This window comes from Saccoglossus kowalevskii, chromosome 22 (genome assembly GCF_978046115.1).
Source record: "Saccoglossus kowalevskii chromosome 22, keSacKowa6.1, whole genome shotgun sequence".
NCBI classification, from domain to species: domain Eukaryota; kingdom Metazoa; phylum Hemichordata; class Enteropneusta; family Harrimaniidae; genus Saccoglossus; species Saccoglossus kowalevskii.
Genome location: NC_140662.1, coordinates 24916986 through 24930776, shown reverse-complemented (window position 1 = coordinate 24930776; position 13791 = coordinate 24916986). Strand labels below are relative to the sequence as shown.

Here is a 13791-nt window from a genome sequence, read left to right as displayed (position 1 = left end):
TAAAACAATGTTACAATCATACTGGAAATTATGCCGTAAAGAAATCTAAGATTAATTATAATATCCGAAATGACGAGACGGTTTTCGCTTTGAACAACATTGTTACAGTATCGTCGCTATAGAGCGCGACTTAAACGTTTATTGGTCAGAAAGCAGGGGCAAATTATGTATTTCTCATATTCAAGGCAGCGTGTCTCATAATGTATTTTGTTTAACATAATTATTTGTCTAGCCTTCAATAACAAACCACCTAAGTTTCTGTAAGAAATTACACATAGTACACAAAATCGGAAGATATTTGTTTTCCCACTTTACTCACCTTATCCGAAGTTGTGGTCACTGAAACGTATGTATTACACCACAACCATATGTCGAATTAACTCTGATTTTTCTGCAGACCGCATAAATCTTTCGCCTTTTACTAAAGATTTCCGTGCAGAGGAACAACTAATGAGTCTATAATCAATTTTTTGATAACCCCGCTCAATTGCGGGGTGATAAATAAACAAATATTAGAAATAATTGAATCGGCAACTTGAATATGTACGATATTCAGATGACCAAATCTTTCAGTATCCAAATTTCGACGATGGCTAGGGTCTATCGGGCGGGTTTACAACTGACGGGCAGGTTTCATGACTGTCTAATCAGGCCCGGGTAAGCTTGGGCAAAATTGAACATCGCCGTTTTTTGTTTTTTGTTTTCATTTTTATTTCACAGATTACTCCCAATTGGCGGATCTTTGTGGCCGGGCACTGACCTTCTGTAGAAATTTACACCTTGGTTTGATAGCTCATCAAATTCGCACGAGTTGCGCCCTCTACCAGCGGATACAGGGATATGTTGAAGTAGCTGTCGACTGAAAGGGCAAGTTATTAAAAAAATCATGAAGGTAAACTATTAATTACATTGTTGACTAGCAACAGTTTGTACTGACTGGCAGCTAAACTTTGAAGTGCTATATGCTAAAACAATGTTACAATCATACTGGAAATTATGCCGTAAAGAAATCTAAGATTAATTATAATATCCGAAATGACGAGACGGTTTTCGCTTTGAACAACATTGTTACACTATCGTCGCTATAGAGCGCGACTTAAACGTTTATTGGTCAGAAAGCAGGGGCAAATTATGTATTTCTCATATTCAAGGCAGCGTGTCTCATAATGTATTTTGTATAACATAATTATTTGTCTAGCCTTCAAAAACAAACCACCTAAGTTTCTGTAAGAAATTACACATAGTACACAAAATCAGAAGATATTTGTTTTCCCACTTTACTCACCTTATCCGAAGTTGTGGTCACTGAAACGTATGTATTACACCACAACCATATGTCGAATTAACTCTGGTTTTTCTGCAGACCGCATAAATCTTTCGCCTTTTACTAAAGATTTCCGTGCAGAGGAACAACTAATGAGTCTATAATCAATTTTTTGATAACCCCGCTCAATTGCGGGGTGATAAATAAACAAATATTAGAAATAATTGAATCGGCAACTTGAATATGTACGATATTCAGATGACCAAATCTTTCAGTATCCAAATTTCGACGATGGCTAGGGTCTATCGGGCGGGTTTACAACTGACGGGCAGGTTTCATGACTGTCTAATCAGGCCCGGGTAAGCTTGGGCAAAATTGAACATCGCCGTTTTTTGTTTTTTGTTTTCATTTTTATTTCACAGATTACTCCCAATTGGCGGATCTTTGTGGCCGGGCACTGACCTTCTGTAGAAATTTACACCTTGGTTTGATAGCTCATCAAATTCGCACGAGTTGCGCCCTCTAGCAGCGGATACAGGGATATGTTGAAGTAGCTGTCGACTGAAAGGACAAGTTATTAAAAAAATCATGAAGGTAAACTATTAATTACATTGTTGACTAGCAACAGTTTGTACTGACTGGCAGCTAAACTTTGAAGTGCTATATGCTAAAACAATGTTACAATCATACTGGAAATTATGCCGTAAAGAAATCTAAGATTAATTATAATATCCGAAATGACGAGACGGTTTTCGCTTTGAACAACATTGTTACAGTATCGTCGCTATAGAGCGCGACTTAAACGTTTATTGGTCAGAAAGCAGGGGCAAATTATGTATTTCTCATATTCAAGGCAGCGTGTCTCATAATGTATTTTGTATAACATAATTATTTGTCTAGCCTTCAATAACAAACCACCTAAGTTTCTGTAAGAAATTACACATAGTACACAAAATCGGAAGATATTTGTTTTCCCACTTTACTCACCTTATCCGAAGTTGTGGTCACTGAAACGTATGTATTACACCACAACCATATGTCGAATTAACTCTGGTTTTTCTGCAGATCGCATAAATCTTTCGCCTTTTACTAAAGATTTCCGTGCAGAGGAACAACTAATGAGTCTATAATCAATTTTTTGATAACCCCGCTCAATTGCGGGGTGATAAATAAACAAATATTAGAAATAATTGAATCGGCAACTTGAATATGTACGATATTCAGATGACCAAATCTTTCAGTATCCAAATTTCGACGATGGCTAGGGTCTATCGGGCGGGTTTACAACTGACGGGCAGGTTTCATGACTGTCTAATCAGGCCCGGGTAAGCTTGGGCAAAATTGAACATCGCCGTTTTTTGTTTTTTGTTTTCATTTTTATTTCACAGATTACTCCCAATTGGCGGATCTTTGTGGCCGGGCACTGACCTTCTGTAGAAATTTACACCTTGGTTTGATAGCTCATCAAATTCGCACGAGTTGCGCCCTCTACCAGCGGATACAGGGATATGTTGAAGTAGCTGTCGACTGAAAGGGCAAGTTATTAAAAAAATCATGAAGGTAAACTATTAATTACATTGTTGACTAGCAACAGTTTGTACTGACTGGCAGCTAAACTTTGAAGTGCTATATGCTAAAACAATGTTACAATCATACTGGAAATTATGCCGTAAAGAAATCTAAGATTAATTATAATATCCGAAATGACGAGACGGTTTTCGCTTTGAACAACATTGTTACAGTATCGTCGCTATAGAGCGCGACTTAAACGTTTATTGGTCAGAAAGCAGGGGCAAATTATGTATTTCTCATATTCAAGGCAGCGTGTCTCATAATGTATTTTGTATAACATAATTATTTGTCTAGCCTTCAATAACAAACCACCTAAGTTTCTGTAAGAAATTACACATAGTACACAAAATCGGAAGATATTTGTTTTCCCACTTTACTCACCTTATCCGAAGTTGTGGTCACTGAAACGTATGTATTACACCACAACCATATGTCGAATTAACTCTGGTTTTTCTGCAGACCGCATAAATCTTTCGCCTTTTACTAAAGATTTCCGTGCAGAGGAACAACTAATGAGTCTATAATCAATTTTTTGATAACCCCGCTCAATTGCGGGGTGATAAATAAACAAATATTAGAAATAATTGAATCGGCAACTTGAATATGTACGATATTCAGATGACCAAATCTTTCAGTATCCAAATTTCGACGATGGCTAGGGTCTATCGGGCGGGTTTACAACTGACGGGCAGGTTTCATGACTGTCTAATCAGGCCCGGGTAAGCTTGGGCAAAATTGAACATCGCCGTTTTTTGTTTTTTGTTTTCATTTTTATTTCACAGATTACTCCCAATTGGCGGATCTTTGTGGCCGGGCACTGACCTTCTGTAGAAATTTACACCTTGGTTTGATAGCTCATCAAATTCGCACGAGTTGCGCCCTCTACCAGCGGATACAGGGATATGTTGAAGTAGCTGTCGACTGAAAGGGCAAGTTATTAAAAAAATCATGAAGGTAAACTATTAATTACATTGTTGACTAGCAACAGTTTGTACTGACTGGCAGCTAAACTTTGAAGTGCTATATGCTAAAACAATGTTACAATCATACTGGAAATTATGCCGTAAAGAAATCTAAGATTAATTATAATATCCGAAATGACGAGACGGTTTTCGCTTTGAACAACATTGTTACAGTATCGTCGCTATAGAGCGCGACTTAAACGTTTATTGGTCAGAAAGCAGGGGCAAATTATGTATTTCTCATATTCAAGGCAGCGTGTCTCATAATGTATTTTGTATAACATAATTATTTGTCTAGCCTTCAATAACAAACCACCTAAGTTTCTGTAAGAAATTACACATAGTACACAAAATCGGAAGATATTTGTTTTCCCACTTTACTCACCTTATCCGAAGTTGTGGTCACTGAAACGTATGTATTACACCACAACCATATGTCGAATTAACTCTGGTTTTTCTGCAGACCGCATAAATCTTTCGCCTTTTACTAAAGATTTCCGTGCAGAGGAACAACTAATGAGTCTATAATCAATTTTTTGATAACCCCGCTCAATTGCGGGGTGATAAATAAACAAATATTAGAAATAATTGAATCGGCAACTTGAATATGTACGATATTCAGATGACCAAATCTTTCAGTATCCAAATTTCGACGATGGCTAGGGTCTATCGGGCGGGTTTACAACTGACGGGCAGGTTTCATGACTGTCTAATCAGGCCCGGGTAAGCTTGGGCAAAATTGAACATCGCCGTTTTTTGTTTTTTGTTTTCATTTTTATTTCACAGATTACTCCCAATTGGCGGATCTTTGTGGCCGGGCACTGACCTTCTGTAGAAATTTACACCTTGGTTTGATAGCTCATCAAATTCGCACGAGTTGCGCCCTCTACCAGCGGATACAGGGATATGTTGAAGTAGCTGTCGACTGAAAGGGCAAGTTATTAAAAAAATCATGAAGGTAAACTATTAATTACATTGTTGACTAGCAACAGTTTGTACTGACTGGCAGCTAAACTTTGAAGTGCTATATGCTAAAACAATGTTACAATCATACTGGAAATTATGCCGTAAAGAAATCTAAGATTAATTATAATATCCGAAATGACGAGACGGTTTTCGCTTTGAACAACATTGTTACAGTATCGTCGCTATAGAGCGCGACTTAAACGTTTATTGGTCAGAAAGCAGGGGCAAATTATGTATTTCTCATATTCAAGGCAGCGTGTCTCATAATGTATTTTGTTTAACATAATTATTTGTCTAGCCTTCAATAACAAACCACCTAAGTTTCTGTAAGAAATTACACATAGTACACAAAATCGGAAGATATTTGTTTTCCCACTTTACTCACCTTATCCGAAGTTGTGGTCACTGAAACGTATGTATTACACCACAACCATATGTCGAATTAACTCTGATTTTTCTGCAGACCGCATAAATCTTTCGCCTTTTACTAAAGATTTCCGTGCAGAGGAACAACTAATGAGTCTATAATCAATTTTTTGATAACCCCGCTCAATTGCGGGGTGATAAATAAACAAATATTAGAAATAATTGAATCGGCAACTTGAATATGTACGATATTCAGATGACCAAATCTTTCAGTATCCAAATTTCGACGATGGCTAGGGTCTATCGGGCGGGTTTACAACTGACGGGCAGGTTTCATGACTGTCTAATCAGGCCCGGGTAAGCTTGGGCAAAATTGAACATCGCCGTTTTTTGTTTTTTGTTTTCATTTTTATTTCACAGATTACTCCCAATTGGCGGATCTTTGTGGCCGGGCACTGACCTTCTGTAGAAATTTACACCTTGGTTTGATAGCTCATCAAATTCGCACGAGTTGCGCCCTCTACCAGCGGATACAGGGATATGTTGAAGTAGCTGTCGACTGAAAGGGCAAGTTATTAAAAAAATCATGAAGGTAAACTATTAATTACATTGTTGACTAGCAACAGTTTGTACTGACTGGCAGCTAAACTTTGAAGTGCTATATGCTAAAACAATGTTACAATCATACTGGAAATTATGCCGTAAAGAAATCTAAGATTAATTATAATATCCGAAATGACGAGACGGTTTTCGCTTTGAACAACATTGTTACACTATCGTCGCTATAGAGCGCGACTTAAACGTTTATTGGTCAGAAAGCAGGGGCAAATTATGTATTTCTCATATTCAAGGCAGCGTGTCTCATAATGTATTTTGTATAACATAATTATTTGTCTAGCCTTCAAAAACAAACCACCTAAGTTTCTGTAAGAAATTACACATAGTACACAAAATCAGAAGATATTTGTTTTCCCACTTTACTCACCTTATCCGAAGTTGTGGTCACTGAAACGTATGTATTACACCACAACCATATGTCGAATTAACTCTGGTTTTTCTGCAGACCGCATAAATCTTTCGCCTTTTACTAAAGATTTCCGTGCAGAGGAACAACTAATGAGTCTATAATCAATTTTTTGATAACCCCGCTCAATTGCGGGGTGATAAATAAACAAATATTAGAAATAATTGAATCGGCAACTTGAATATGTACGATATTCAGATGACCAAATCTTTCAGTATCCAAATTTCGACGATGGCTAGGGTCTATCGGGCGGGTTTACAACTGACGGGCAGGTTTCATGACTGTCTAATCAGGCCCGGGTAAGCTTGGGCAAAATTGAACATCGCCGTTTTTTGTTTTTTGTTTTCATTTTTATTTCACAGATTACTCCCAATTGGCGGATCTTTGTGGCCGGGCACTGACCTTCTGTAGAAATTTACACCTTGGTTTGATAGCTCATCAAATTCGCACGAGTTGCGCCCTCTAGCAGCGGATACAGGGATATGTTGAAGTAGCTGTCGACTGAAAGGACAAGTTATTAAAAAAATCATGAAGGTAAACTATTAATTACATTGTTGACTAGCAACAGTTTGTACTGACTGGCAGCTAAACTTTGAAGTGCTATATGCTAAAACAATGTTACAATCATACTGGAAATTATGCCGTAAAGAAATCTAAGATTAATTATAATATCCGAAATGACGAGACGGTTTTCGCTTTGAACAACATTGTTACAGTATCGTCGCTATAGAGCGCGACTTAAACGTTTATTGGTCAGAAAGCAGGGGCAAATTATGTATTTCTCATATTCAAGGCAGCGTGTCTCATAATGTATTTTGTATAACATAATTATTTGTCTAGCCTTCAATAACAAACCACCTAAGTTTCTGTAAGAAATTACACATAGTACACAAAATCGGAAGATATTTGTTTTCCCACTTTACTCACCTTATCCGAAGTTGTGGTCACTGAAACGTATGTATTACACCACAACCATATGTCGAATTAACTCTGGTTTTTCTGCAGATCGCATAAATCTTTCGCCTTTTACTAAAGATTTCCGTGCAGAGGAACAACTAATGAGTCTATAATCAATTTTTTGATAACCCCGCTCAATTGCGGGGTGATAAATAAACAAATATTAGAAATAATTGAATCGGCAACTTGAATATGTACGATATTCAGATGACCAAATCTTTCAGTATCCAAATTTCGACGATGGCTAGGGTCTATCGGGCGGGTTTACAACTGACGGGCAGGTTTCATGACTGTCTAATCAGGCCCGGGTAAGCTTGGGCAAAATTGAACATCGCCGTTTTTTGTTTTTTGTTTTCATTTTTATTTCACAGATTACTCCCAATTGGCGGATCTTTGTGGCCGGGCACTGACCTTCTGTAGAAATTTACACCTTGGTTTGATAGCTCATCAAATTCGCACGAGTTGCGCCCTCTACCAGCGGATACAGGGATATGTTGAAGTAGCTGTCGACTGAAAGGGCAAGTTATTAAAAAAATCATGAAGGTAAACTATTAATTACATTGTTGACTAGCAACAGTTTGTACTGACTGGCAGCTAAACTTTGAAGTGCTATATGCTAAAACAATGTTACAATCATACTGGAAATTATGCCGTAAAGAAATCTAAGATTAATTATAATATCCGAAATGACGAGACGGTTTTCGCTTTGAACAACATTGTTACAGTATCGTCGCTATAGAGCGCGACTTAAACGTTTATTGGTCAGAAAGCAGGGGCAAATTATGTATTTCTCATATTCAAGGCAGCGTGTCTCATAATGTATTTTGTATAACATAATTATTTGTCTAGCCTTCAATAACAAACCACCTAAGTTTCTGTAAGAAATTACACATAGTACACAAAATCGGAAGATATTTGTTTTCCCACTTTACTCACCTTATCCGAAGTTGTGGTCACTGAAACGTATGTATTACACCACAACCATATGTCGAATTAACTCTGGTTTTTCTGCAGACCGCATAAATCTTTCGCCTTTTACTAAAGATTTCCGTGCAGAGGAACAACTAATGAGTCTATAATCAAATTTTTGATAACCCCGCTCAATTGCGGGGCGATAAATAAACAAATATTAGAAATAATTGAATCGGCAACCTGAATATGTACGATATTCAGATGACCAAATCTTTCAGTATCCAAATTTCGACGATGGCCAGGCTCTATCGGGCGGGTTTACAACAGACGGGCAGGTTTCATGACTGTCTAATCAGGCCCGGGTATGCTTGGGCAAAATTCAACATCGCCGTTTTTTGTTTGTTTGTTTTTTTCATTTTTATTTCACAGATTACTTCCAATTGGCGGATCTTTGTGGCCGGGCACTGACCTTCTGTAGAAATTTACACTTTGGTTTGATAGCTCATCAAATTCGCACGAGTTGCGCCCTCAGCAGACTGTTCTTCATCTTCATATGAAGAATCCACTATCGTCACCGCCTCATACGTGGGCAATGATCTAGATGACTCATACATGCAACATGCTTTATCTAGATTTGGAAAGGTTCTTGCTGCACGAAAATGCGTCTACTCTGAGTTTCCTACTTGCTTTAATGGAATTCGTCAATATAAAGTTAAATTGGGGGGAAATATTCCTCCCCGTCTACGGATCTGTAACAGAAATGTTTGGATTTCTTATCCCGGTCAGCCTAAAATCTGTGCCCGCTGTCACGGAGTTGATCACTTTGCTAAAGAATGCAAAGAAATAGTTTGCTTTCGCTGTCTTGGAGTTGGCCACTCTATTGACAACTGTACCAATGACATAAAGTGTACTGTGTGCCATGAAAACGGGCACAACTTCCGCCAATGTAAAGTCTCTTTTGCGAACAAAGCCAGTGTTCTGAACAAGTGGTCCACAGCACCACAAGCAAGCCGGACATCTGATCCTGCTCCTGACAAACCTGTCCATGATACCTCTCCAGCTGATTCGGTTGATATCACTGACCCTGTAATCTCACCTGCCTGTCCGGTTCAATCTGATATGAATTACGATTCTCCTCCGATCTTGCGTATTTCTAAACATGATTCTGCGAAAACTACTTCTGGTCCAGGCGCCATCTCTTCTTCACCCGCCAGTGTATCACCATCTGAAACTGTTGATAGTGAACCCGAAGACATTTCTGATATGGTGGCTGAAGCTCCTATTCTTCCCCATCTTGCTAGCGGAAAACGCCCAGCAGAAGATGACTATGTTCCCTCCACTGAAGATCACAAACGAACTAGGGTCCCTGGCTTTTCACACGATGTCACTATTGTTTCTGATTGCGAGAGCTTCACCAGTGCTGACGAACAAAGTCTAAACACACCGAATGTGAATACTGAAACTAAGGCTGCCTTGTCGAGGACAAGAGATTCTCGCCTCCACAAACTGAACCAGGTGGAAGTTACATGTCACCGAGTGTCTGATGCGGACTGCAATAGCGAATTTACTGGATGGCCTGCCCTGGTTTCTCATCTCCAAGCTCACCACTCTTTTCTGGACACGGTGCAACTGCTCTGCCCTGTCGAACATGTGAAGCGGTGTCTGTCACGCCATCCGAGTGGCTCGTCCACTGTTGCGAAGCCCACCCACAATGGGTTCTGAACAAAGAATCCAGCTATTTTGATGATTATTTTACGAAATAAAGGTTCTTCTCACCAAAAATATGTCTGTCTCTATTATTTCAATAAACATAAATGGTTTAAAAGATTATATGAAAAGGTCTCTTTTTTTCAAATACTGTCATGAATCTAACTTTGATATCATCCTTGTCCAGGAGGCACATGTCTGTTCTCTTGAGGAAGGAAAGCAGTGGGAGAGAGAATGGGGTGGTAGTGCGATATGGAGTCTCGGCTCGAACAACAGCAGAGGTGTGGGGATCCTCCTTTCACCGAAATGTAATGTTTCATTTGACAACGCGGTTTCTGATGATAGTGGCAGAGTGGTATCAAGTGTTGTGAAGTGGAACACAAACCTTTTTAAAGTTATTTCTGTGTATGCTCCTAATATGCCTTCTCAGAGGAAAAAATTCCTTGACTCGCTTCATCAATTTCTTGGAGGTAACTACCCCCTGATTCTTGGTGGGGACTTTAATTGTATTGAGAGTAGTATGGACAAGTTGGGAGGTTCTCTAACATGCTCCCATTCCTATGTAGGGGGCTTAGAGTTGGGTGATCTTTGCTCTGAACTTAGTCTTGTGGATGTTTGGCGAAAGCATCATCCTTCTACATCACAATTCACCTGGCGCAACAAGAACAACTCTGTTTCATCTAGGATTGACCGATTGTATGTATCTTCATCCCTGAATGTATCTTCTGCGACTATTTCTGCTTTCACTCTTTCTGATCATGATGCTGTATGTATTCTGCTTAAAGCCTTTAATTCCCCTGCTCGGGGACCTGGAGTATGGAAATGTAACGTCTCACTCTTCCAGGATCCGGAGATTATAAGATCCATCGAAGACGACTATGAAAGATGGAAGACTCTGAAGCCGGCCTTTGATAACATCAGTGAATGATGGGATATGGTTAAAGACCGTTGTAAATCTTGTCTCATTTCATATGCTTGTCAAAAATCTCATGCAAGAAAGGTCAAACTTAAATATCTTAATGATGAGCTTCAGCATCTGACGTCCAAGCTGAATCAGGGGGACCGGTCCCAATCCAGCCTTGAGCAGTATTCTTCTGTAAGGGATCAAATCAACTCCCTGAATATGTCTAATCTCGAAGGCGCCAAAATCCGTGCGCGGGTTCAGAATCTTGATGAAAATGAGAAGTGCTCTCGTTATTTTCTTGGTCGTGAACGCCGTCGCGGAAAAAGGAAAGTAATTTCTGCCATCAGAGACACGAATGAAGACATTCACCTTTCTCAGAAAAATATTTTGAATACAATTCACAACTTCTATGCATCTCTGTTCACTTCTAAATCATCACTTGACGAAGAAGATCAGGATTTTTTTCTTTCACAGGTGACTCACAGTCTTTCAAGTAGCCAGCGTGATTCTTTGGAATCACCTCTGAAAACTTCTGAAATTGAACATGCCCTTAGGGGCATGGAGAACAACAAAACACCCGGAAGGGATGGTTTGCCAAAGGAATTTTATATTCATTGCTGGCACTTTCTGAAATATGATCTGACTGACGTCATCAATGAAGAGCTTTCTTCCGGTCATCTTTCTTCATCTCAAAAGAAAAGCGTCACCACCCTTATCAATAAGGATATTGATGTCACCAAACCTGGCAATGAAAACTCTCACCTCGATCCAAAGAACAAACGTCCTATATGGCTTTTGAATGTGGACTACAAGCTGATCTCCAAATCTCTCTGTAACCGCCTGAAACCTGTCATCTCTAGTCTGTTATCTCCCTTTCAAACATGTGGTGTCTCTGGAAGATCGATCCAAGAAAACATTCAAATCATCCGTGATATTGTGTTTCATGCTAATGATCGTAATATGTCAGGTCTGCTTATCTCATTGGACCAACAGAAAGCCTTTGACCAGGTGGAATGGAGTTTTCTGCACAAAGTTCTTTTTCGTATGAATTTTGGTCCCCAATTCAGTCACTTCATATCATGTCTGTATAATGGTATCACCAGCTCTGTTCTGGTTAATGGTCATTTGTCACCCCCCATCATGTTATCTAGAGGAGTTCGCCAAGGATGCCCTCTTTCTCCCCTGTTTTATGTGCTGTTCATCGAGCCATTTGCAGCCGCTGTGAGGAACTGCCAAAAGATCAAGGGCTTTTACCTTCCTGGATCAACTGATGAGTGTAAGCTCGTGCAGTATGCTGATGATAATACAGCCTCACTATCGGACCTGTCATCTCTCAACCACCTTATCATGTTGTCTGATAGATTTTCTAAAGCCTCGGGCACTCGCCTTGCCAATTCACCTTTAACAGCAATAAACTAAAAGTTAACGGTGTCTGGATTTCAAATTCTGATATGTCTGCTTTGAATTGGTATGATCGGCAAATCAAACTGAAGCATGTGCTCAATTCTTGGAAATCAAGAAATCTCACTTATGCCGGTAAGACAACTCTTCTGAACTCTGTTGCTTTGCCACTCTTTTTCTATATTGCTCCTCTCTTCCCCTGCCCCCTTCCAATTAGGAAGTCAATCATGGCCGATATCTTTGTTTTTTTGGGGAGGACGCAAAGAACACGTCCGAAGAGATGTGATCTGCTTACCGAAGGAAAAGGGTGGTTGGGGCCTATCACATCTGCCCACAAAAGCTATGTCACTTCTTCTGAAAAGCATAAAAATCTCTTTTCAGACTAAACCTTGCAACCTTTATTTCACAGCATACTGTGCCTCTGAACTCAGACACTATCTTTCTCACCTTTGGTCTAATTCTAGTCCTCACTTTGAATCGTGCCCAGTTTGGTACAAAACAACAACTGAATTGGTTAAACAGATCATGAGGAAAAGCCCAAGCATCAACTGGGAGACATCATCAACTAGAGAATTGTCCGATCACCTCTCCAGAAATACGGTAATCTACCCAAAGGTCGTGGGAGAAAACCCGAACCTTGACTGGCCTTTGATTTGGCATCGTATGCACTCGTGTATTCTGGAAAACAATATGATCTGTCTGTCCTGGAAAATTGTTCACCGTGCTGTCGTTACAACATCAGTAATGCACAAATGGGGATATGTTTCATGTTCCAAATGCCCACGTGCGACCTGTACTTCCCCTGAAACTATGATTCACATGTTCATCACCTGCCACCTTGCCGCTTTCTTGTGGTCTTGGCTGGATAATTTGTTCTTTAAATGGTTCAATATTATATCTCCTTGTGATCTGAACTTAATTTTCTATAGCATATCTGATGCGTCACCTTCATCCTTTCCATCGAGTACAGCACTCTATTTGATTAACATCGTCAAATTGCACATCTGGAAGTCTCGATGCAAATCGGCATTTGAAAATATTCATCTTTCTCAGGACCAACTATTGCAACAAGTAAAGATCTCCATTAAAACACGTTTGAAAACTGATTTTCATCGTTTGGCAAGACCAGATTTCTTTTTCAGATGGGGTCCTGTCGTCCAAAAAACACAGACTGGGTATGCCGCCATTGTGTCATGAATTTGTCTTGTAACCACTATTCTATGCCTGATCTATTCAACTTTTCGAGTTAACTTTTCTCGATACATCCCTCCAAGTACAACACATTTGTTCCCTAAATATTTATTTTCAGCAGGAGTTTTACAGTAGGGAGGATCGTACCCTCTTGTGGCGAGAACTGGTGAGACCAGCCTGCTAGTAGGAGGCTCCTGCAGTTCATTTGTATATGTTTGATCCTCTGCACATCTGTTTCAAGATAAGTTAAATTGATTTTTCCTACAAACTAAAAATCGCCTTTTACTAAAGATTTCCGTGCAGAGGAACAACTAATGAGTCTATAATCAATTTTTTGATAACCCCGCTCAATTGCGGGGTGATAAATAAACAAATATTAGAAATAATTGAATCGGCAACTTGAATATGTACGATATTCAGATGACCAAATCTTTCAGTATCCAAATTTCGACGATGGCTAGGGTCTATCGGGCGGGTTTACAACTGACGGGCAGGTTTCATGACTGTCTAATCAGGCCCGGGTAAGCTTGGGCAAAATTGAACATCGCCGTTTTTTGTTTTTTGT

General features: G+C 39.4%; 9 non-coding genes and 1 pseudogene across 9 annotated transcripts; all 10 read left to right on the top strand.

Moving 5' to 3' along the window:
* The first annotated feature begins 377 nt into the window (after window positions 1-377).
* On the top strand, window positions 378-496 carry LOC146729257 (U5 spliceosomal RNA). The gene has a single exon (XR_014928393.1). It is a non-coding gene; the product is annotated as a U5 spliceosomal RNA (small nuclear RNA).
* Window positions 497-1343: 847 nt separating this feature from the next.
* LOC146729256 (U5 spliceosomal RNA) lies at window positions 1344-1462 on the top strand. Its single transcript, XR_014928542.1, has one exon. It is a non-coding gene; the product is annotated as a U5 spliceosomal RNA (small nuclear RNA).
* An 847-nt stretch (window positions 1463-2309) lies between these two features.
* On the top strand, window positions 2310-2428 carry LOC146729255 (U5 spliceosomal RNA). The gene has a single exon (XR_014928404.1). It is a non-coding gene; the product is annotated as a U5 spliceosomal RNA (small nuclear RNA).
* Window positions 2429-3275: 847 nt separating this feature from the next.
* On the top strand, window positions 3276-3394 carry LOC146729254 (U5 spliceosomal RNA). The gene has a single exon (XR_014928537.1). It is a non-coding gene; the product is annotated as a U5 spliceosomal RNA (small nuclear RNA).
* Window positions 3395-4241: 847 nt separating this feature from the next.
* Window positions 4242-4360, top strand: LOC146729253 (U5 spliceosomal RNA). The gene has a single exon (XR_014928529.1). It is a non-coding gene; the product is annotated as a U5 spliceosomal RNA (small nuclear RNA).
* An 847-nt stretch (window positions 4361-5207) lies between these two features.
* Window positions 5208-5326, top strand: LOC146729252 (U5 spliceosomal RNA). The gene has a single exon (XR_014928392.1). It is a non-coding gene; the product is annotated as a U5 spliceosomal RNA (small nuclear RNA).
* Window positions 5327-6173: 847 nt separating this feature from the next.
* Window positions 6174-6292, top strand: LOC146729251 (U5 spliceosomal RNA). Its single transcript, XR_014928519.1, has one exon. It is a non-coding gene; the product is annotated as a U5 spliceosomal RNA (small nuclear RNA).
* Window positions 6293-7139: 847 nt separating this feature from the next.
* On the top strand, window positions 7140-7258 carry LOC146729250 (U5 spliceosomal RNA). The gene has a single exon (XR_014928304.1). It is a non-coding gene; the product is annotated as a U5 spliceosomal RNA (small nuclear RNA).
* An 847-nt stretch (window positions 7259-8105) lies between these two features.
* LOC146729249 (U5 spliceosomal RNA) lies at window positions 8106-8225 on the top strand. The gene has a single exon (XR_014928375.1). It is a non-coding gene; the product is annotated as a U5 spliceosomal RNA (small nuclear RNA).
* A 5248-nt stretch (window positions 8226-13473) lies between these two features.
* On the top strand, window positions 13474-13586 carry LOC146729248 (U5 spliceosomal RNA; annotated as a pseudogene).
* The last annotated feature ends 205 nt before the right edge of the window (window positions 13587-13791 follow it).